Source organism: Herpailurus yagouaroundi, unplaced genomic scaffold (assembly GCF_014898765.1).
Source record: "Herpailurus yagouaroundi ecotype Mexico unplaced genomic scaffold, PumYag 67641, whole genome shotgun sequence".
Taxonomy (NCBI): domain Eukaryota; kingdom Metazoa; phylum Chordata; class Mammalia; order Carnivora; family Felidae; genus Herpailurus; species Herpailurus yagouaroundi.
Window position 1 is genome coordinate 423,147 of NW_024420442.1, and position 22,611 is coordinate 445,757.

Sequence of the window (22,611 nt, forward strand, 5' to 3'; positions counted from 1 at the left end):
TTGCTATACTTTATATTTTCACGTGGCTTTGAGTTACCATCTAGTGTCTTTTTATTTCAACTTAAGGATTCCTTTTAGTATTTCTTTTTAACGTTACTATTGGTGATGAACTCTTTCGGATTTTGTTTGGATATGTTTTCATTTCTCCCTTATTCTTTGTTTAAAAAAAAAAACACGTTTATTTTGTTTTTTGAGGGAGATAGAGCATGGCCGGGGGAGGGGCAGAGAGACGAGGAGCACAAATCTGAAGTGGGCTCTGTGCTAAAAGCAGAAAGCCTGATGTCGGGGCTCAAACTCACGAACCGTGAGATCAGGACCTGAGCCAAAGTTGGATGCTTAACCGACTGAGCCACCCAGGTGCCCCGTTTTTTTGTTTTTTGTTTTTGTTTGTTTGTTTGTTTGTTTTGTCCCTTATTATTGACAGACATCTTTGCTGGATGTGGAATTCTCAGTGGACAGTTCATTTCTTTCAGAAAATATAAAGATTTCTTTCAGAAAAGATAGAGTCTTCTTTTGAACCCCCCCCCCAGTAAGTTTTTCAATTCAGTTATTGTCTTTAAAGTCTCAGAACCTGATAGTTTATTATTTCTATCTTTGTTGATATTCTCATTTTGTTTATATCTTTTCCCCGCATTCCTGTAGTTTTTGTCCATGTTTCTCTTTAGCTCTTTGAACGTAGTTAAGATAGTTTTTTAAAAGTCTTTGTGTAGATGCTTCTTCAGGAATGATTACTGTGGATTTACTTTGTTTCTGTGAATTGGCCATGTTTTCTTGTTTCTTTGTATGCTTTTTGATACCTCGTGGAAAATCCGGCGTTTGAGAAAAATGCCCACCGCTTCTCATCTTTAAAGACCGACATAGAGGACCTTCACCATTTAGAGGCCCCCCCCTCCTCCCCGAGTCTTAGGATCAGCTCAGGGTCTTTTCTGGGCATGCGTTCTTTTGTGGGTCTGTGTGTGTGCTTTTTTAATTTTTGGTTTTTATTTCCCAACTGCTTTTATTATTTATTTATTTATAAAGTTTATTTATTTATTTTAAGAGGGGGGAGGGGCAGAACCTAACACGGCTCGAACTCATGAATCATCGTGAGATCATGACCCGAGCCGAAAACCAAGAGTTGGATGTTACCCAGGCACCCCTTCCCAGCTGCTTTTAAATGTCTCAGTTTTCCAAGATGTCTCATTCTAGCTTCTCGTTGAGGCCTTAGAAGTTCCACCGTATTCCTCTACTTACAATCTCTTGCTCCCAGGCACCAACAGGTCTGCAGTCCCCCTGTAGTGTTCACGTGCTGAGATAGATACTCTCCATTGTCTTGTATGACTTCCAGACTGAGATCCAAAATTTTCTACTGTTCCTGTTGTAACAGGAATCGGTCTGCTATTTTTCAACCATGCCCCCACCAGGGAGGGGTGAAGCAAGAGTGAGCCAAAAGGCTGCAAAAGGCTGCAGAATTTCCCCCTGTTTTTATTTTGCTTTTTTCTTGATTGGACAATTACTTGGTTGGTATAGATCTTTCACTAGTTTATAGAGCTTCTATAAAGCTATTTTAGTCAAGCTATCATTGTTTGATAGTTCCATGCGGAAAAGAGGGTAGAAGTCTGGAATTTTCTAGTCCGCCATCTTGTTGATATCGCGCAGTAACAATTGATTTTTTAAAATTTTTTTAATTTTTTTTTTTTTTTTTTTTTTTTTGAGACAGAGAGAGACAGAGCATGAGCAGGGGAGGGGCAGAGAGAGAGGGAGACACAGAATCCGAAGCAGGCTCCAGGCTCTGAGCTGTCAGCACAGAGCCTGACGCGGGGCTTGAACTCACGGACTGTGAGATCGTGACCTGAGCTGAAGTCAGACGCCCAACTGACTGAGCCACCCAGGTGCCCCAACAATTGATTTTTAAAATATGACAACCGGTAGAAATAATTAAAAGTATAGAGCCTCTCCACCTGTGAGACACTGACAAAAACAAACTCAAATAATGGAATGAATGCCACATGTATTATTAACTTTCAATTTTGTTGCCTCCTATTCATGACATGCCAAATTTTCTTTTCTTTCCTTTTCCATTCATCATTAGTAACTTGAAAACCACCTCCTTTGTTTCCATACTTCAGGAAATAACTATTTTTCTAAGGTATGAACTTAGAATTGTCACTCATCTGACTTACTGTTTCAACCAGCTATGGTCATTTTTTTGTATGTATGTGTCAAACTGAGGTTTCCTGACTCTTTACCACTTCCCAACCCTGTTAGATTTTTACTGTGATAATTTTATACATATCTGGAGCGGGCGTTCACTCACTTCTCTCTTTTTTTTCATCCTCTTCTCTTTTTCCCTTTTGGGAAATACTGATGTTTAATTGATCAAAAATTTGTTCTGTCATCATGTGAACACTACAGAAATATGTTTATCTGGAGATAAACAATCAAGAACCTCCAAACAAAATGTAAATTTAAGCGTATGTGTTTTGTTCCATTGAGTATGTTGGCTTCTGGAGTTTCCTTTCTTCTCGCTAAAACTGTAAGTCAGATGAAAAAAATTAACTGTGACTTCAAACATTGGCATAGGGTGGTGGGTAACAAAATAAGCAGAAAAGTGAGACACTCAGTTTTGGGGATGACTTCAAGAGTAAAGAGTTTTCTGAATTGTATCAGAAAATAGTTCATGTTATATTCTAAATAAGTAGATGACACTTTGGACAAATCGCAGTCAGTTCCTTTCAGTTTAACGACAATTTTTTCTCCTCTCCCTGATTTCACCATTATGTAAAAATAATAAAGATGTGATATTCTAGATAGTTCAAGAATGTAATTTATGAAGGTTTAAAATATTTACATTTGCTGCTTTGTTTTATAGATCAAATAAATTGTTATTATTGTCTCCACAAATACTTTTAAATTACTAATATATAAAATTTTGTGAACTAAATGAATTTCTAATGATGCATATATTTTAAAAAGCATATTCTTGTGAATTTTTATGATGCCACAAATTATCAAGACTTAATGTGTTGGCTTAAATTATAAATTCCATGTCTTTAGTGAACTTTATGCCCTTAAATTCATATTAAATTGAGCTAATTAGTAAATATTCTTTGGCTATCTGAACAATTTCTAAGCAAGAAAAGTGCATAGAGCATTGGTCAGTAAACAGAATTTTTCATTTGCTCTTGTTCCTTATTTCTATAACAGCTATAAATTGATAGGATAAAGAAAGTCTTTGGATAGTATTAATATATATGTTCATTGTTACTTTAAAATTTTATAAATAATATGAAATGTATTATGGTGATAAAAAGAACTAGACAGTTCTTGACTTCCTGGCTTCTAGTTTTCTCTGTAAGGAAAGAAGTTTTTGTTTTTGTTTTTGAGAAAGAGAGAGAAAGAGAGAGATAAAGAAAGAGAGAGAGAACATGGGGAGGGGCAAAGGGAGAGAGAGAATCTCAAGCAGTCTCCACACCCAGCGGAGCCCGACATGGGGCTTGATCTCATGGCCGTGAGTCCAAATCAAGAGTTGGACGCATGACTGACTGAGCCACCCAGGCTCCCCAGAAAGAAGTTTTAATGGTTGATTCTAGTAAAGATAAATGGTTGAGTTTAGACTAGGTATCGTGGTTAGAGAGGAATGAACACATATGAGATCATGTATATAATTTATTTATTTATTAAAAAAATGATTACAGTTTTATTAAGATGATAAATTCAACATTCCTTGCACAGTGTTTTATTTAATATGCTTGTAAAGTCAATTAGATTTTAAAAATAAGATCAGAAGTTTCGCATTATCATGTAACTATACATTTATATAGGTATAAACACATTCGGATAATGCTATGTTAGGATTAGAAATAAAGGTGGTTTATGAGTCCTTTACTGGAAATTATTACATTAAAATATACAGAAAATAACTAAATCATAATAATAACTAAATAACTAAATCATCTTTTTAAAAGTTCCTTATTTGGGGAAAAAAGTTAAGTTCCTAATAATTATTGTTGATTATTACTGTGTTTCCAAACTATTCGCTACAAACGTTTCCAGATTTGTACATCTTGGCCATTGGCAGGAATGTGCTTATGCAACCGTCTCTGTTGCAAATTTATTTAACTTAATGGTCATATATCTATACGATGACTTCTCTCCCCTTGTAAGCATTTTACTTTTTATGCTAGCATAAATGAAAATCCCCCCCACCCCCCCCCCCCGCCAAAAATCTTGGTTTGTGCTATGAAATGATGTTTCTGACTATTCTGTTATCTTTGAGAACAATTGTGGATGAAAATAAAAATTTGTATTTGCCTGTTTGTGCCTTTTCCTATTTATAGAGGCAAGAAGGGTATTATAAACAGTACAGAAAGGTGCCTTCCAGGTCTTTCTGTTTGCTAACGACTATTCCTTCTCTGGGTCCCTAACAACATGAGTTCAGGTTGACACTGTGTAGAACATATGCGTTTCCAAGTAGCTATTCCTTTATAATGAAGATCTCATCCTTTTGGCTATTGTTTAAGTACTGTGACTACCAGAAACTTGGTGACATGTGAAATATTCTTGATTTGCTGGATTTTAAGAAATACGAAAGGTTACTGATATTTTAGTCCTGTTAGTACTTGTGAAAATATCTCAGAAAGGATACGTTTGATATTATGAAGTGTGATGGTAGGCATTAGACACAGGCAGGTTGTTGGCAATGGGAAAATTTAAACCCTTTAGGAGGGAACAAGTCAAGTAAGTGTGGTTTAGAAGGATGGTTGAGAGATGAGAGGTTTTGTGGGGGTGTGTGTGTGTGTGAGAGAGAGAGAGAGGCAGCTCAAATTGTCCCAAATAAGGGAAAGATAGGAAATGAACAACAATACTCTGCTTCTTAGTTAATTACTATTAACAAGCTAACCTGGTGCAGTCTTATAAGTTCTATTTTGTAAAGCTATGTGGTTCAGATAGGAATTACAGAGGGCTATCTTATTGTTGGGATATGATGGAAAAAAAGTGTGTTTCGATCTTGATTTCCCATCAGAATGAGGCTTATCTCATATGCTTACAGAAGGCGGTTATTTATTTATTTATTTTTAATGTTATTTATATTCAAGGTAGCTAACATACTGTGTAGTCCTGGCTTTAGGAGGAGAACCCAGCAGTTCATCTCTTACGTAGGACACCCAGTGCTCATCCCGAAAAGTGTCCTCCTTAATGCCCATCACTCATTTAGCTCATCTCCCCACCCGCCTCCCCTCCAGCAACCCTCAGTTTGTTTTCTGTCTTTAAGAGTCTCTTCTGGTTTGCCTCCCTCTCTGTTTTTACCTAATTTTTCCTTCCCTTCCCCTGTGTTCATCTGTTGTGTTTCTCAAATTCCACATATGACTGAAATCATATGATATTTTTCTCTGACCGACTTACTGTGGTTTTAAAGTCCATGGGCCGGTCCTTTGCCACTTCATTTTTACATAGGAGAAGATTAATCCCCCCACCAATGAGCTGAAACCCGTAGGGAAGGAGGTTGTGAAAGCTTTTGTTTACTCCACAGTTTAGAGAGAAGACTTAAAAGTCTTCTCCCTCCTGAGACTTGACTTTATGCTAAGATGTACTCGACATCAATTTTTTAATACCTGGATTGCGCTAGTTACTTGATGGGGTTCTGCAGGTGGAAGGGAGTAAAATGAGAAAATAGGTTTAATAGAGTTGTGTGAGGGTAAAGGAGTAGGAGAGAATGAGGGGGAAAAAAAGGATACTGAGGACATTACGTGTAAATTTTATTACAATTATCCCCAAGTCTTGCCATATACATCATACAACATTAAACTTGAAAATACCAGATTCCTCGGCCACTTGGATGTTATTGTGAAATATCTGTGGGCAACTTGGTGAGTGTTTCCACGGCCGGTGTTTGAATGTATGCGATTTTTCGTTCGATCATTGACAGGGGAAGCTGGTATCATTTAATTGCTTTGCTTAAGGTCTCAGAATTGGTTCGCTGGGAACCAGGTCTCCTGATTTGGGGTCCTCTCATTTGCTTATCCCCAAATAGAGAAGAATCACGAGTTAGATAGTCTATGGTATGAATTTTCTGTTCCTGCATTGAAAAGATTAACAAATGGCGATATATTGGCAGCTGTTTACTATATATGTTAAATCTATAAAATATATATAATGTCAGGTCGAATGACAGATAATTCATTATCTCTCTAGCTGTGAAATTGACAGAGGGAATATCAAATGATACTAAGACATTGTTTATATAATTTAAGTGTTTGCCCCTTTTTAGTTGTACTATGGACATTCTGTCATCGCTCAGGAGTTTCTCTTGGGTATGCTGCCATATTTAACTACCTCTGTAACAATGTCATACTTTTTTTTTTTTTGAGAAAGAGAGAGAGAGAGAGACAAAGAGAGCAGGGAAGGAGCAGAGAGAGGGAGAGAGAGAATCCCAAGCAGGCCCCACACTGTCAGCACAGAGCCCCACGCGGGGCTTGAACTCACAAACCGTGAGATCATGACCGGAGCCGGTGAAGAGTTGGAGGCTTAACTGACTGAGCCACCTGGGCACCCCAACAATGTCATACATCTTAAGCTCAAAGTATAGCAGCTCCTGGTGTGTGGGAGATGGGAGCCCATTTTGATTTGATTTTGAAGGAAAAGTATATGAGTGCAGAATGAAAACCCTAGTTTTCTCAAAATAATCCCTATCTTCAACCTGAACTATCAGCAAGACTCTCCTTAACAAATGAGTCAACATGACCACAGGAGGAAGGTACTTCATATCCAGAAAGCATTACAATATTTTTCATTGTATGACAATAAAATTCACCCTAGGTTTATATAATGTATCTCTAACGCATTCAGTGAAAGTTTAATGCAAACGCATTTGAATATGTGGTAAAAGTTGTCATAATGCTTGACGGTGTCATAGTCTCTGAAAAATTTCACCCAATATTCCTTCTTTATCATTTAGGTTTATTTTTTGATTTTTGATTTTTTTCTTTTTATTTTTGAGAGAGAGAGAGAGAGAGAGCAGGGGAGGGACAGAGAGAGAGAGAGAGGGAGACACAGAATCTGAAACAGGCTTCGGGCCCCAAGTTGTCAGCAGAGTCCAAAGAGGAGCTCGAACTCACCAACCACGAGATCATGATCTGAGCTGAAGTCAGAGGTTTAACCCACTGAGCCCCCCAGGCGCCCCTTCATTTAGGTTTAGATTCAGGTGTAGCTGAGATCCAAAATAATAACTTAGCAAAAATAAAATAGTTGATTAAGAGGCAGGCAGTCCAGGGGCGCCTGGGTGGCTCAGTCAGTTATGCGTCCGCCTTCAGCTCGGGTCATGATCTCACGGTCCTGTCCATGAGTTTGAGCCCCACGTCGGGCTCTGTGCTGACAGCTCGGAGCCTGGAGCCTGTTTCGGATTCTGTGTCTCCCTCTCTCTCTGCCCCTCCCCTGCTCATGCTCTGTCTCTCTCTGTCTCAAAAATAAATAAAAACATTAAAAAGAAATTTTAAAAAAGAGGCAGGCAGTCCAGCATGAGTAGGGGATTCATAAATGTCTTGGGAACCCAAGTTTTTTATATTCTGTTGATTTGTCATCTTCAACATATATTTTCTACATTATGATCCAAGATGGTTGCTGAACTGCTCTGATTTACCAGGCTGGTGGAAAAGGTGTGGCAAGACATGCGTCCTCTCTTTTAACGACATTTTCCCAGGGGCACCTGGGTGACTCAGTTCGTTGAGAGTCCAACTTCGACTCATGTCATGATTTTGTGGTTCGTGAGTTCGAGCCTCATATTGGGCTGGCCATGCTAAAGCTACTGTCAGCGTGGAACCTGCTTTGGATCCTCTGTCCTCCCCCCCACCCCCGGTTTCTGCCCCTCCCCCGCTCATGCGTGTGCTCTCACTCTCTCTCTTTCTCTGTCTCTGTCTCTCTCTCTCCTTCTCTCAAAAATAAACGTTTAAAAAAAAAAAAGACATTTTCCCAGAAGTTACACGTGTGACTGCCACTTTCATTTTACTGGCCAGAATGTGGATACATGGCCAAATCCAGTTGCAAAGGTGGCTAAAAAAATATAGTATTTATGTTGGCTACCAATATACTCAACCAAAATTTATGATTATGTTACTAAAGAGAGGGAGAAGAGCTATCAAAGGATGTCTCTCAGTCTCTCAAGAACCTTCTAGAAGAGGGGATTTAGATTTTGTTTCAAGGTACCAACCCATCCTTGTACCCATGAGCCACAAATGAACTCCATCATATGTGAGGACTTGGCTGATATTTGAAGACCAGGTAAAATGAAGGGGAGAATAGCAATCTGACTTGTGCAGAATACCACCCATCCACTTTGCCTTCATTGTCTAGAAATGGCTCTTCCTTCTCTATCGTTCTCCTGGAACAAGGCCACGTGACTGGAACCTACTGCATTAACTATTTTGATTTTTTGAAGTTATTTATTTTATTGTGAGAGAGAGAGAGAGGCAGAGAGAACCCCAAGCAGGCTCTGCACCGTCAGCAGAGGGCCTGACTCGGGGCTCGAACTCATGACCTGTGAGACTGTGACCTGAGCCCAAATCAAGAGTTGGACGCTGAACCAGCTGATTTTTTTCCTTACTAATATATATAATTCTGTGCTCACTGCTATAAAAGCAGAACATTCATTTGATGAAATTAAGACATACTTTAGAGAAACTAATTTAAACGGATACAAAAATGAACTAAGAAACATATGCTGAATTTTTCCTTTCTGATCATGCATTTTCTAATCACACATTTCATCAACAGAGGGCATTGTAGATTCATTTCATTTTTTGGTTGCTCTAGACTTTTCAATCACAGCTTCTTTTCATTTGGAAATGCACCATAATATCCAGGGTCAAATAAATAGGTGGAATGTGGTATTTGCGAAATATCCCGCAGATCATTGAGCTATGACACCGTAATCCAGAAGTCACTACATAAAAATTACCAGAATATATTTTGCTAAGTCATGGTTTTGAAAATTAATCATATTTGAGTTAAAAGTATTAGACCACCCCTGTTGTTCTAATAGAGGCAAAATAAAAAGATTATATAATCTGAGCGACGATGCTGAAATTTGGTATTTAATTTTCAATGACATCGTTTTACTTTAAGTGACATTTAGAGCTTATTGTGAGTGACCTTTAGATCTGTAATATGTTCTGGAAAGTATTAAGGGACTTGGAAGAGAAATTGCTTTTAGCTTTTTTACTAAGAGAATGAGCTACACGTCTATCTCGAATTGAGACTAATGATTCATTATGTCTATCGCCGAAACGTTGAAATGCCCACTTGAAAATTTTCTTAATAATTTGCAGCCTCATTATAACTTGTAGTGTTAGAAAAGTGTGGACATTTTTGATAATTGTTCTTAATATCAGGGGGGGATTTAAGTACAACACACTATCTTTCTAGTCACACCTATGCTTCAGTTGTCTAAAATAGACCAGTTTTTTTGAGGTGTGTGTGTGTGCGTGTGTGTGTGTGTGTGTGTGTGTCTTAAGTGATACTCTAGAAGAGCTTTATTGAGCAAAATACAGAATAAATCAGAAAAAAAGAAACTTTCCAAACAATACTATAATAGGTAAGAGGATACTGTTTGTTACATTTATTCAGCAAACATTTACTGAATATCTACTCTATGCCAGGGACCATTCTAGACAGTAGAAATCCGGTCATGAACAAAACAGACAAAAATCCTTCTTGCAGCTTATATTCTATTGGGAAGCTATATTCCAAATCTCAGGCTCATTATTTATGTTTTCTTTTCATATTTTTGTGGCATAGCCAGTCGTTTTGTTAAAAAAAAAAATCACATCCTGGTAAAAGAGAGAAGTCTCCTGAACACATTTTTTGAGGCTAATCTAACCCTGATACAAAATCTTACCAGATATATAGCACATAGAAATTAAAGACCGATTTACTTAAAAAAAAAAAAAAACTAACATAAAGCACTAGGCCAACAAAATATGGACAGTATTAAAAAGAAAATACTATCATCAAGTACAGTTTATTCCTGAAGGTCAGGGTGACAACATCAGGAAATCTCTTACTATGTCATATCCATCGGGCAAAAGAAAACTAAGTTACTAAACTATCTCAATATATGGCCCAAAGGGGCATTTGCTAAATTTCAACGCCCATTTCTGGAGTAACACAGTGACATACTAGAGGCTTTATACTAAAAAATAAGAACAAGACAAGTATGCTTCATCATTACAATTGTTTAGTAATGGCATAGAAATTCCAGTGAATGCAGTTAGAAATATCTGCAGAGAAAATCTAGAAGATTCTGCATTAAAACTCTTAAAACTCATGAGAGAGTTTAGTCAAATGCTTGAATACAAAGGAAATGAACAGACTGAAGAGCTTTCTCACATATTGCTAATAACTAGTTAGAAAATATAGTAGGGACAGAAAACCACTTAAAATGGCAACATCATATGCAAAATAACCAGAAACAAACAATTAAAAGTTGGCTGGAGAGAATTACAAAACTGCACTGGGAAAGATACAAGATTTACGTAAACGTGGAAGAATAACATGTTCCTGGATAGGAAGACTAAACAGTATAAACACGCCAAGTTTTCCAAAATTCAGATGTAAGTTTATTGTAATTCAGATCAAAATCCCAATAGGATTTTTGAAACTTGAGAAAAGGATTTTAACACTCATCTGGAAGTTTTAAAACATGAGACAGCCAAGAAAGTTTTGAACAACAAAAATAAAGAAAGGATATTTGCTTTCATAAAAATGTATGAAAGAAACACTTTGAAAACAACGTGATGTTCGAACGGGAAGATGTCGACAAGGAAAGAGAACTGGGAAACTCTGAACAAAGATGACTATTTTGATAGAAAATTGATACGGACGTAAAAAAGAAGAGAAACAATTGACCAAAATTTTGTAATAATAGTAATGCCCAACCTAATTGGCAATCAAAGAAACAAAAATTAAAATGAGGTATATATGTTTGACCAATATTTTTAAGATACCAATCCTCAGTGATGAGTGTGGCTACTCACTTTACTGACATGAATGCAAATTAACCCAAATGTTCTGAAAGGCAATATGGCAAAATATGTATCAAAAGCCTTAAAATATTAATATAATTGTAATTCCACACCAGAAATCTATCCTAAGAAGCTATTTAGGGGTGCCTAGTTGGCTCGGTTGGTAGAGCATGTAACTCTTGATCTCACGGTTGTGAGTTTGAGCCCCATGTTGGGTGCAGAGATCACTTAAAATAAAAGCTTTTTTTAAAAAACTAGACTATTCAGAGATGGGGCCAAAGATGCACATCAGAAATGGCCTCCATTTCTTGTTTATAAGAAATAAATAGTGAATAATAGTAGTGATATAATAGTGAATAAATAAGTAGTGAAAAAATTGGAAGGAATTGAAATGTCTATATATCAAATGCCCACATGCTTACTATATGATGTTACATGAAGAAATTAGTAGGTAAAACTTCATGATCCCGATTTGGTACACACACACACACACACACACACACACACACAAACACACACAGGATAGACAATAAGAACCCAAGGGAGAAAAATAGAGGGACTCTAAGAAATGTGTTACAAGCTTAACAATGGTAAACTCTGGATGATGGGATTAGGAGACATTTTATGTTCTTTCCAATAATCTGGACCCTGAAAACCCACCACCAGTTTCTTTTGTTTTTAGTGTTTATTATTTTGAGAGAGTGTGAGCGGGGGACGGGCAGAGAGAGAGAAAGAGAGGAACCCAAGCAGGTTCCCAGCTGTTAGCCTAGACCCCGATGAGGGGCTGGAAACCAAGAACTGTGAGATCACTACCCGAGCCACATCAAGAGTCAGACGCTTAACCGACTGAGCCACCCAGGCGCCTCCACTTTCACAGATACTAAGATTTTGCCATATCTGCTTGAGTCTTTTTGTTTTAAACATTTATTTATTGTTGAGAGACAGAGAGAGGCAGAGCATGAGCAGGGGAGGGGCGGAGAGAGAGGGAGACACAGAATCCAAAGCAGGCTCCAGGCTCCGAGCTGTCATCACAGAGCCCTACGCAGGGCTCAACCCCCCTAACCGCGAGATCATGACCTGAGCCGAAGTTGGACCCTTAACCCATTGAGCCACCCAGGTGCCCCTTGAGTCTTTTTTAAAGAATAAAGCTTACAGATGCAGTTGCAGCCCAGTTTTTACCCTGAACCTATTCCAATATGCTTTCCTTTCCTAGAATAACCACTATCTTAAAGTTCGTTGCTTCCATGTCTCATTTTATGTTGATACAGCAAAATGTTCCCATATACCATTTATAGTGTACTACTGTTGTGAAAATTAATAAAGCTAACCTAATTCAAAATGGAGTTGGGAAGCAATGAAAGAAGGTTTCTCACTCCTATACCATTCCGCACAACTTTCTTTACGTACCCAGCAGGAAGAAGAAAGATTTTCTCTTTGCCTAGCAACAAGGTAGCTAATGAGAAATCACCACAACCCTGAACTTTCCATCTCCTCCAATGAGCTTTTGTTCAAAATAACCCCTCAACCTCCACCTTTACTCTATGAAAACGAGCTCTCCTCCTTAGCTCTTTGAACTTGACTATGGTTTGCCTTAATGTGCATGCCCAGGACAGCAATTCCCCTGTTATTGCCAAATAAACTCACTTTTGCCAGTTCAATAACTGCCGATTTTCTTTTTAAGATTGATACTCTGTTGTGTGGTTCTTAAAACTTACAAACATTTTACTATTATATATGAATTCTTTCGTAACTTGCTTTATTACTCATTTTGATTAGGGATGGATCCATATTGGCCTCGTTCATTTATTTTACTGTTGAATAGAATTCCATTACGTAAATAAATTTCTTTCCAGAATTGTTTCAACAACGGCATTCCAACGGCCCAGCATTTGAGAGAACCTGTTTTTCTTCACCCTTGCCTAAATTTACGCTGTCATATTTAGAGTTTTGTCAACTTGTTGGCTGTGAAAGATATTTATTTAAATTTGTATTTCTTGATTATTATTGAGATTGAACATCCTTTCATATGTTTATTGATTCTTCATATTTCTGCTCTGTGAATTATTTGTCCACATTCTTTGACCACCTTTTCACTGCTTTTTTCCAAAAACAAATACATAGGAGTTCTTTATGGATTCTTGATCCCCTATGTGATTTTGGCTTATATGTATTGGAAATGTCTTCTCCCAGTCATACATTCTAATTTACCCTTGCCTTTGATCATACAGAAAAATGTAAATTATTACATATTCAAATTTTGGTCTTTTACTTTATACTTTTAGCTTTGGTTTCTTGTATTAGAAAGCCATTGACATCTCCAAGTCATAAAGATATTCTCCTACATTTTGTCTAAAAGTTTTGTTATTTTCCATATTTCAGTCTTCCTCCCCTCCTTCCTTCCTTCCTTCCTTCCTTCTTCCAAGGTTTTATTTAAATCCAAGCTAGTTAACATACAGTGTAGCACATTTAGGTCTTTAAATCCATCTGGAATTGGTTTTTATTATTAGGTGATGTAGAGATCCAATTTTTTTTTCCTTCCTACATATACTCAATTGATACCAAGGCAATTTATTTTTTTTTAATTTTTTTAATGTTTATTTATTTATTTTTTATAACAGAGAGAGACAGAGCATGAACAGGGAAGAGTCAGAGAGAGGGAGACACAGAATCCGAAGCAGGCTCCAGGCTCTGAGCTGTCAGCACAGAGCCCGACGCGGGGCTTAAACTCACGAACCACGAGATCATGACCTGAGCCGAAGTCAGGCGCTCAACCGACTGAGCCACCCAGGCGCCCCGATACCAAGGCAATTTATTAAAACCTTATACTCTTCTAACTAATTTTAATGTCATCTCTATTACCTACTAAATTGTACATGCACATACATTTGGCTTCATTCGGTTTCATTAGTCTAATCTCTTCATTTTGCCAATATCACACTATTTAATTACTGTAACTTTATAGCAAATTCCTATATGTAGTATTTTTGTGATTATTCAATTACAATATATATAACCATTTCCTTTATGATATCTTTGAATCATCCATTAAGAAAAAATGTAAATTCTATTTTTTTATTTTTACAAATCTGGTTTTTAAAGAGCATTCTGTGCTTTTTTTCATGGTTTTTATTTATTTTGAGAGAGAGACAGAGAGCGAGCAGGGGAGGGGCAGAGAGAGAGGGAGACACAGAATCCCAAGCAGGTTCCAGGTACAGAACCCAATGCGGGCCTTGAACTCACGAACTGCGAGATATGACCTGAGCCGAAGTCAGACGCTTAACAGACTGAGCCACCCAGGCGCCCCTTTAAAGGAAACTTTTCATTTTATTTATTAATTTTGAAGTCTTTACTTATTTATTTTTTGAGAGAAGGAGAGTGAGAGAGTGAGCACGAGTGGGGGAGGGGCAGAAAAAGGAGAGAGAGAATCCCAACCAGGCTCTTTGCTCTCAGCACACAGCCTGATGGGGAGCTCGAACCCATGAACTGTAAGATCATGACCTGAGCCCAAACCAAGAGTCAGATGCTTAACTGACTGAGCTACCCAGGAACTCTCTTCTATTACCATTCTGAGGGAAGTGTAGAAATCTTACCTCATTTGAGGTGCCTGGGTGGCTCAGTCAGTTGAACATCCAACTTCAGTTTGGTCGTGATCTTGAGGTCCGTGAGTTTGAGCCCCGCGTCGTGCTCTGTGCTGACAGCTCAGAGCCTGGAGCCCGCTTCCGATTCTGTGTCTGCCACTCTTTCTGCCCCTCCCCTACTCATGCTCTGTCTCTCTCACTCTCAAAAATGAATAAATGTTAAAAAAAAATTTTAAATAAAAAAGTTCTGTCCCCATTTTATAATATAGTTGTCTTAACTATTTCTACTGCGTACATTTAGTTTTTTGTTTTTAATGTTTGTTTATGAGTGAGAGAGAGAGAGAGAGCACCAGCCAGGGAGAGGAAGAGAGAAAGAGAGAGAGGGACAGAGGGTCTGAGGCGGGCTTTGTGCTGACAGCAGAGAGCTTGAGGTGGGGCTTGAACTCACAAATTGTGATATCATGACCTGAGCCGAAGTCAGACGCTCAACCCACTGAGCCACCCAGACACCCTTCTACTGCATACATTTAAAACCACATCAGACAGTGGTATACCTTTCTGAAACCAGCAAATGTAATTTGGAAAACTCGGGAAAAAAGCCCGTTGTATTTACCCATACTTTCGCTTGCCACGTTCTTTCTCCTTTCTTGGCATTTCCAAGTTCTCCCTTTTATCACTTCCTTTTTGTTTAGAGAACTTCTTTGGCCATTCTTTTAGGGTGTGTTTCTTAGCAACAAATTCTCTTAGTTTGTCTTTCATCTGAGAATGCTGGATTTTTCTCTTTATTCCTGAAGGGTACTTTTGGTGGGTATACATTCAAGGGGATGCCAATTTTTTCCTTTCAGATAATTCTAACATCTCTCTCGTCTGGACATTGACATCTACTGATTGCCTTTTCTCGTTCTGTTTGAGATCTGATTGTCTATTGACAATCTGATTGTTTGAATGATTGTCTATTGAAAGCTGGATATTTCCATATTCTCTCATGAGACTCTGGATCTTGTTGAAATCTTCATGTTTTGTTTGGTTTTGCTTGCTTACGTTCTCTTCTTTTCTGACACCACTCAGAATGAGCTGCCTCATTCCCGCAAGGTGGAGGAGAAATAAAGTTTCCCAGCTTGGTTTCCACTGACACCAGAGTTTTGGAGTGGGGCGAACTCATTTCTGTTGGAAAGAAATGGACTTCCAGCTCTCCATGTGGTCTCCACGGATACCACGGGTGGGGGAGGGGGGTCACTCCCCCCCCCCCCCCGTGGTATCCTCTGATGCCAAGGGGGGTGGGGCTCATTACCAAGCAGCGGGGATGAAAGTTCCTGCTTTTAATTTGGCTTCCTCTGAACCACCTAATAAGCGGGGCTGTTAGAGAACCTTGTTGCAGCTTTGTGAGAGTGGATGTCTAAGTTGCCCCTTTGGCTTTTCTTTCATGGGTAGGAGTCAGGTTACAGCTCTTTCTGTGCTGAGTGCAGTGGACTGGTTTTTGTCTTGTTAAGCTCTCCCCTTCCTGGTTCTTTGGCTAGAGAGGATAAGTCTTGTTGAAGCTTGCTTTTTTTTTTTTTTTCTTTTTTTTTTTTTTTTTTTTGTTTTCTCCTGTTGCTATTCATGGGATGAAGATGTATTTTCTTCAGACAGTTCCCTGTCTGGGAACTCACCAATGTATCATTCCTTGGTCCCAAAAGTCCATAGTTGATTTGCTTTCTTTTCCACCTTGCAGAGTCTTTCTACGTCTGTTTTTTATATATAACGCCCAGTATTTTCGGTTTTCCTTAGCAGGAAGAGTAGGGAAAACACATCTCCATCTTCCAGGAAGTAGAAGTCCCAGCTTGTTGTTTGTTTGTTTTCGGTGGGGTCCACACCTAGCATGGAGCCCAACGTGGGGCGTGAACTCACGTCTCGGAAATCAAGACCTGAGCTGAGGTCAAGAGTGGGAAGCTTAAGCAACAGAGCCACCCAGGCGCCGCCCCCCCTCCCCCAACTTGTTTTTAAACTTCCCCAAAGTGTTCCTTGTAGTATACATTCCACAAGCAATGCCTCTTCAGCTCTACTCACATATATGCCCACTTCTTCGTTCATCATTGCCTTTTGCGTTTCCATTACTTCCTTCAAGGTTCAGCCTTTTCCTCATTTTAGTATAGTCTTGGGTCACACTTTCAGTAAGCATTCATGAGTGGTAAACTCTTCCAATGTTTGTCTGAAAATGTCTTTTTTCACATTCACTCTTGGATATTTAGCTGCCCTAGGTAGGCAGCTGTTTTCCCTTAGCTGTTGGATGATAGATGTTCACTGTCTTCTGGCCCGCGTTGTTGGTATGAAATCTGTTGTCCGCGTGATCGCCATTTTATTGGGGGGGGGGGCAGAATATAGATCTTTCCTCGGATTACTTGTAGTCTTTTTCTTTGCATTTGTCATTCTATAGCTTTCCTCCCTTGTTTCCACATGCCACTTTATTTTTTTAACTTTACTTATTTATTTTTGAGAGAGAGAGCACATAAGTGGGGAGGGGCAGAGGAAGAGGGAGAGAAAGAGGATCGTAAGCATTTTTTAGAATATTTACTTATCTATTTTGAGAGAGAGAGTGCACAAGTAGGGGAGGGGCGGAGGGAGAGACAGAGAGAGAGAGAGAGAGAGAGAGAGAGAGAGAATCCCATGCAGGCTTTGTGCCAAAATCAAGAGTGGGATGCTTAAGCAACCGAGCCACCCAGGCACCCCTCCAACATGTCACTTTAATTCGATTTATCTTGATGGCAGCTTTGCTCTTTCAATCTAAGTATTCATGTCTTCCTTAAATTCTCCTCTTTTTTCACTATTGTTCCTCTCCACTTCCTATTTCCTTCCTTTGGAATGCTTGTTAGATATGTCGTTCACACTTCTATGTTTCTTAATCTCTCCGTAAGATTTTCTACCTAAATTCTGAATCAGCTTAGTTTTTTAATTCTGTGACCTTACTTTCATGTCTAGAATTTTTATTGGATGATTCTGATGCCTTTTTTTTTTTTAATTCCCCCACCCCCACCCCCGTGGCTCTATTCCCTTTAATATCATTAATCATTTTAAATATATTTATTTTTAGGGTTCTTTTTTTTGGTATTGTTCTTTTATCCCCGATTTACTGTGTGCTATATATGCAGAACTGCTTAAGGATAGGTTACCTATGGGGCGCTTGGGTGGCTCAGTTGGTTAAGCATCAGACTCTTGATTTCGGCTCAGGTCGTGATCTCGGGTTCATGAGATTGAACCCCAGGTCAGGCTCTGTGCTGGCATCGCGGAGCCTGCTTTGGGATTCTCTGTCTCTGTCTCTGTCTCTCTCTCTCTCTCTCTGTCCTTCCCCTCCTCTCAAAAGTAAATAAATATTGTTTAAAAAAAGGATAGGTTGTATACTTCTGTGATTTGTATGATGTGTCTACTATTCGAGTGTGCACGCACACATGCCTGCCTCCTATTGAGGCAGGATTTTTTTTTCCTGTAGGAGTCCCTGGCTCCCTAGTTTCTGAAGATAGCTCTAAAAATAATTTTTGCATTTGCATCTACTAGAGACGGGAGGGATTTCACATAACGGGAAACAGTTTTCCCTCCCCTTCTTCAGGGGCTCTGGGATGGAAACTGTGTAGAGGTCTGGAGATTCTCAGTGTGTTGGAGGATGATTTGGGGCAAGGACTCCCCAGAAGCTGAGGGACTCTCTTTTCCTCTTGCTCTTGAGGGGGCTGGTGGCCTAGGGGGCCCTTACTCCTTGGAGGCCCTGTGGACTATCAGGTTCACCACCTGGTTCCTGTAGCCAAAATTCATTGTCATACGAGGAAATGAGCTTGACAAAGTAGTCATTGGAGGCAATGCAAACCCCAGTGTCGAAGATGGAAGAGTGGGTGTCACTGTTAAAGGCACAGGAGACAACCTGGTCTTCAGTATAGCCTAGGATGCCCTTGAAGGCGCCCTCCAATGCCTGCTTCACCACCTTCTTGATGTCGCTGAAGTTTGCAGCTCCAGGTGGCAAGTGAGATCCACAACTGACACGTTGGGGGCGGGGACACAGAAAGTCATGCCAATGAGCTTCCCATTTAGCTCAGAGATGATCTTGCCTAGAGCCTTGGTGGTGCCAGTAGAAGCAGGGATGATGTTCTGGGTGGCTCCTCAGACATCATGCCACAGTTTCCCAGAGGGGCCATCCACGGTCTTCTGGGGTACAGTGATGTCATGGACTGTGGTCCATGATGCCAAAGTCATCATGGGTGATGCTGGCCAGAAGGCCCAAGTGCTTGGTGGTATAGGAGGCATTGCTGACAATCTTCAGGGAGCTGTCATACTTCTCATGGTTCATGCCCATGACAAACATCAACAGAAGGGGCAGAGATGATGACCCTCTTGGCCCCATCCTTCAAGTGAGCCCTAGCCTTCTCCATGGTGGTGAAGACCCCAGTGGACTCCACAACATACTCAGCACCAGCGTCACCCCATTTGACGTTGATGGGATCTAGCCGCTAGAAGATGGAGGTAGGCCTTCCATTGATGACGAGTCTCCTGTTCTCAGCCTTGACTGTGCCGTGGGTAGAATCATATTGGAGAATATAGACCATGTAGTTGAGGTCAATGAAGGGGTCATTGATGGGGACAATATCCACTTTGCCAGAGTTAAAAGCAGCCCTGGCGACCAGGTGCCCAATATGGCCAAATCGGTTTAGTCCAACCTTTGCCATCGCGTCTCGGGACGAGCTGGCACCACTCCAGAAAATGCGGCTTCTGTTGTACAGGGAGAAGCAGAGAGCTTGAGTTCGTTTTATACTTCTGTCAGCTGGGAACTTTTCTTTCAAGATCCATTATGATTATTAAAATAGCTATATTTTTATTCAGGGTTTTTATGTCCTTGGAACAGAGTTTGGTGTTAGGTCAGTTTGCTATGCTGATGAAGCTACTGCATACGTTACTTTTTGTAGTTTAAGAGGCCACTGTTCTCAAGTATTTCAGATAACAATGATTCCATGCAACACTGGGAAGGTATGTTTGGTAGGCGTTTCTTCTTGCTTTAATGATCATTTACTAGGAGATGTGTCTGTTTTACCATTTCACAGAAAATAAAAGGAGCCCTTTCTGATTCAGTCTGAAACATATGAACCTACAAATGTATACTCCACTACAAACACTGCAGATAAACCTTATGGCTTTTAGGGAATCTAATATTCAGACCAGCAGAGGGCATGTTTGGCTACATTCCTCATATCACTTTTCTATAATGAACAAATGTCATGTAGCATGTGTATCTTTGCTTGAGTGAGACAACCTGTGATTTGCTTTCACATTTCTCAAGCGTAGGCCATTTATTTTCGCCGGGGGGGAGCTAATTTAGTTCAAATTACGCCTGGCCGGCCGCCTGGGTGGCTCAGTTGGTTGGGCATCCGACTCTGCATTTCAGCTCAGGTCATGATCTCACAGTACACGTGCTCGAGCGCTGCATTGGGCTCTGTGCGGACAGCGCGGAGCCTGCTTGGGATTCCCTCTCTCCCTCTCTCTCTCTGCCCCTCTGCTTTCTCTCTCTCTCTCAAAACAAACAAACAAACAAACAAACAAACAAACAAACTTTCTGAGATTGTTCATCTCCACTCAATGGCCTGGAGATTTAAAATCATTGGTGTGTCAAACCAGGCACCCTTGCAAGTTGGAGAAATCAAAGAAGCAAGCAAATAGAGTGAGACACTGGACAGAATGACTGGGGTAAGTCACAGAAAGGAGACCCAGTATGGGTGATTCGTTCATCAAAAGATTGTGAATTCTTTTTTTTAGTTTTTTGTTGTTGCTGTTGTTGTTTATTTATTCTTGAGAGAGAGAGAGAGAGAGAGAGAGACAGAGTGCAAGTGGGGAAGGGGAAGAAAGAGAGGGAGGAGACGCAGAATCCCAAGCAGGCTCCAGGCTCTGAGCTGTCAGCACGGAACCTGATGCGGGGCTCGAACTCCTAAGCTGGGAGATCATGACCTGAGCTGAAGTCGGATGCTTAACCAACTGAGCCACCCAGGCGCCCCAAATGATTTTGGATTCTGTCTCAGATGGAACTGAAACTGCCCCAAGCAATCTTGAGGTGCGAGGATGAGGGCGAGCCTGCCGTTCCCGTTGTTTGGAAAGCACGGTCTCTACAAAATATCAGATCATGCTTCACACGCATTAAGTTCTACAGGTCTGACACGATTCAGCGGTCCTCCATGAGAGCCTGCTCTGGATAGCAGAGGAGAAGCTGAACCCGACAAAGGTAGAGCGAAGGCCCTGAGCCAAGTCACATAATCAACTTGAAAGTAACTGCTGCCCTCCTGTTTCCCCGTGAATGTAGCCTTGTAATCATAGGAGAACAGACCGAATGTGAAAAGTGGTTTAAAATATGGGTATTTTCAACTTCGGAGAAAAACCCATTTCAACAAAATTACAGTCATTTCACTTGAAAGAATATTCCTGCTTAGGATTATTACTGAATTTTGTACATGCGATAAGGTGCTAATTCTTATGTTTCGCTTTATTTATTCAGGTTTAAGAAATGGTGGTGGCTGGCTGAATGCAGAGAAGTAGGAACCACACCATAAGATGAACTAGACTTTTTTCGTCCCATTACATCCTATTTATTTCTTGGTCGCTTTTCAGGCCTGTATTTGAAGATCAGCCTATAGCTTGGCATCCTACCGTTGTTAGTGCTCCTTGAATTTTATTCCAAATTATATTGTACACATTCAGCAGAGAGGATATTAAAATTACACGCGGAGAACAGTCAAGCTTTAAATAAATACATACATACATACATACATAAATAATGAAATTCTACAAATTGATAAGAAGATCTGGTGAAATTAAATGTTGGGCAAAAATTCATAACACTCCACAAACAGTAACAAAACTATCTTTCTAGCAAGTTCTTCACTTGAATTCAGCTAGGAGTTACATTGATTGAATGCCCATTGCTACCTTTTTTTGAATCAACTTTACCGCATGGAAAGTTTAGAGATGTATGTGAATACAAAGTTTTACCCTTTTGGTTGTAGGAATATTTTTTTTTTAATTTTTTTTTCAACATTTATTTATTTTTGGGACAGAGAGAGACAGAGCATGAATGGGGGAGGGGCAGAGAGAGAGGGAGACACAGAATCGGAAACAGGCTCTAGGCTCTGAGCCATCAGCCCAGAGCCTGACACGGGGCTCGAACTCACGGACCGCGAGATCGTGACCTGGCTGAAGTCGGGCGCTTAACCGACTGCGCCACCCAGGCGCCCCTGGTTGTAGGAATATTATGCGCACGTGGGTGCATGTGTGTATGATTACAACATGAACGAACTTGGTAGTCAAATTTTAAGTCTTAAATCCCCTGAAGGATTTTTCAGTCTATGACTCTGGCATATTTCTTTAGTTACCACGTAGGCACAGTTACATTGTAGAAAAAGCATAGATCTTTCCAGCCAGAGAATCAGTACTCAAAGCCTCTTGGTTTCAATGACAGTCTTCATGAGCTCAGACCAGTTTTTTAATATCACTAGAACTCAGTTTCCCCATCCGTAAAGTGGGGGAATGAACATCCACTTCCTGAGTCCTCTAATTGGTAGGCCTTGCTGTTTCTATAAGCCAAGCCTCTGTCTACTCTGCTGCATGATTTGAGAGATTCAGCGATGATTGTCCCCTAAGTATTTCTCCTGTGGGTATTACTGTAGAATTTAAAAATTCCCTATCGTGTTTCCATATGGGTTATTGAAGGTGTATTTAAACCCATAGGTTTTTCTGAGCAGAGAAAAACTTTTGAAGCCATGATTAGATCGTCAAAGTTAAATTGATTGAAATGTTTTTCTGTCACCTAACACCCTGATATTCAAAGTGCTGTCTCCACACTAGCAGGTGTGAGTATCGCTAAGGAGCTTGTTAGAAATGTAGAACCGCAGGCTGCAAACGAGTCCTACTGAATGACAGTATGCATTTTAATAAGATACCAGTGAGACGTATGCACATTACAGGTCGAGGAGCACTGGGGCACCTGGGTGGCTCAGTCGGTTAAGCGTCCGGCTCTTGATTTCAGCTCAGGTCATGAT

The 22,611-nt window shown here is 40.0% G+C and overlaps 1 protein-coding gene and 1 pseudogene across 1 annotated transcript in view; both read right to left on the reverse strand.

Moving 5' to 3' along the window:
- CT83 (cancer/testis antigen 83) overlaps positions 1-22,611 on the reverse strand; it is a 60,158-nt gene that overhangs the window by 6,780 nt on the left and 30,767 nt on the right. The gene's annotated exons all lie outside the window — the stretch shown is intronic.
- LOC121025412 (glyceraldehyde-3-phosphate dehydrogenase-like) lies at positions 18,159-19,299 on the reverse strand (annotated as a pseudogene).